This window comes from Babylonia areolata, chromosome 23, assembly GCF_041734735.1.
Source record: "Babylonia areolata isolate BAREFJ2019XMU chromosome 23, ASM4173473v1, whole genome shotgun sequence".
NCBI classification, from domain to species: Eukaryota; Metazoa; Mollusca; class Gastropoda; order Neogastropoda; family Buccinidae; genus Babylonia; species Babylonia areolata.
Window position 1 is genome coordinate 27,676,883 of NC_134898.1, and position 2,532 is coordinate 27,679,414.

A 2,532-nucleotide genomic window follows, 5' to 3' on the forward strand; every position below is an offset into this window, starting at 1 on the left:
GCTGTCTTCCTGAAGTTAGCTTTACACTGCTGTCGTCCTGACGTCCGCGTCAACCTGGTCGTCCTCAAGTTCGTGCCGTCCTGGTCGTCACTTTACACTACTGTCGTCCCGATGTTCACATCAACCTGATCGTCACTTTACACTGCTGTCGTCCTCACATCTGCTTTTACATCGTCGTCACTTTACGTCGTCTCATCGTCGTCACTTTACACTGCTGTCGTCCTGAAGTTCACATCAACCTGGTCGTCACTTTGCACTGCTGTCTTCCTGACGTTGTCGTCGCCATGGTTGCCATTTTACACTGCTGTCTTCCTGACGTTGTCTTCGCCATGGTTGCCATTTTACACTGCTGTCTTCCTGACGTTGTCGTCGCCATGGTTGTCATTTTACACTGCTGTCTTCCTGACGTTGTCGTCGCCATGGCTGTCACTTTACACTGCTGTCTTCCTGACGTTGTCGTCGCCATGGTTGCCAGTTTACACTGCATGCTGTCTTCCTGACATTGTCAGCACCATGGTTGTCATTTTACACTGCTGTCTTCCTGACGTTGTCGTCGCCATGGCTGTCACTTTACACTGCTGTCTTCCTGACGTTGTCTTCGCCATGGTTGCCAGTTTACACTGCTGTCTTCCTGACGTTGTCAGCACCATGGTTGTCATTTTACACTGCTGTCTTCCTGACGTTGTCGTCGCCATGGTTGTCATTTTACACTGCTGTCTTCCTGACGTTGTCGTCGCCATGGTTGACAGTTTACACTGCTGTCTTCCTGACGTTGTCGTCGCCATGGTTGCCAGTTTACACTGCTGTCTTCCTGACGTTGTCAGCACCATGGTTGTCATTTTACACTGCTGTCTTCCTGACGTTGTCGTCGCCACGGTTGACAGTTTACACTGCTGTCTTCCTGACGTTGTCGTCACCATGGTTGCCATTTTACACTGCTGTCTTCTGACGTTCCGCTTCAACGTCCTCAAACATGGCGCCTGGTCGTCACCTTACTACACTGTTGTCGTCCTCACGTCCACATCAACCTTCCCTTCCCTCAAACGTGGCGACAGGTTGTCGCTCCACACAGCTCGTCTCTGAACTGATGACTGTAGTCATTTTTAGTTGCTCCCTGGGCAGGAGTCGCCTGATCGGCTTCTGGCTGACGCAACTTGTAGCACGAGCACGCACCACGTTGACATCATCACCATGCCTTTTACTACGGCCGGTGAAACTAGTGACTGGTTCGACACTGTCTCTTCTTTTTATCGCGGCAGCGTAACGCCTGTGAACAGTGGAATAGCTGGTCAGACGGGACAGTATCAGTATCAGTAGCTCAAGGAGACGTCACTGCGTTCGGACAAATCTATATACGCTACACCACATCTGCCAAACAGATGCCTGACCAGCAGCGTAACCCAACGCGCTTAGTCAGGCCTTGAGAAAAAAAGGTAATAATAATAATAATGATAAAATAGTAATAAATATTTTTTTTTTTAATAATGATGACAAATAAGTAAATAAATGTAAAATATGCAGACACACATACACGCACACACACACACACACACACACACACATGCATAACAGATATGAAACAAACATGCAGTTTCACAGATATGAAAGCAGAAGCAAATACACATTAAACGTACACAAGCCCTGTGATCAAGTAAAAGAAGTGGTACAATGTTAAACATTCTATAGGAAATAGAATGACAGTGTAGTGTATCTCACAGATACACCCTGTGTTAAATGGGTGGGCGGCTGGGGGGTGTGTGTGGAGGGTGGGGGGTGGGGGGCGGGGGGGTCTTGACTGTACTGATGGCAGTCATGTAAAACCATTATGCTCATTTCTCTTAACAACAAATGAAATCAAATCAAAAATACTTTATTAACAACACACGGAAATTCATTTGCACAACAACCACAACACCAAAGTTGTAACTAGTGCAGTTACAGTGCTGAACCTTTTTTTTTTCTTTAATTTTTTTTTTATACCTTGAATCTGAACCCATGTTCATGTGTTTGCATATGAAGATTAAAACTTTGTAGCTTTAACTCACTCAATACGGCCAGTCCTCTCTTCTCCTCTACACAGACCCCTCGGATGTCCAGTGGGTGTCTGAATGACCCAACCTTTAGCTTCCGTCGTCAGAATTGTGGTATTCTTTGTCAACATTCACCTCTTCAGTATAAGAGCCTTCTGCTTGCAATATTTTAATGATGGTAATTGGGGTGAAACGCTGTTGACGTCGTCTCTTTCGCCGTTCGTATGGAAAGAGTTAAACAGTTACACAAGAGCACATTTAAAGGTTTGTGTTACCTTAAGCAAGAAAAAAATAAAACAGCCAGACGGGACGTGGTGTTTTTGTTCGTTTGTTTTTTCTTTGTTCGTTTTCTTCTTTTTGTGTGTGTTTTTTCTGTGTGTGTGTGTTTTTTGTTGTTGTTGTTTTGTGTGTGTGTGTGTGTGTGTGGTGTGTGTGTGTGTGTGTGTGTGTGTGTGTCTGTGTGTCTGTGTGTGTTTGTTTTTGTTTGTTTGTTTTTTAAGCA

General features: G+C 45.2%; 1 protein-coding gene across 1 annotated transcript in view; it reads left to right on the top strand.

The window, feature by feature from the left end:
* The window catches only part of LOC143297627 (epithelial sodium channel subunit alpha-like), a 26,319-nt gene extending 26,013 nt beyond the window's left edge, over positions 1-306 (top strand). The window contains exon 12 of the mRNA XM_076610043.1: positions 1-306. This exon is cut by the window's left edge and continues 303 nt beyond it. The gene's annotated coding sequence lies outside the window, so the exon portion shown is untranslated.
* The last annotated feature ends 2,226 nt before the right edge of the window (positions 307-2,532 follow it).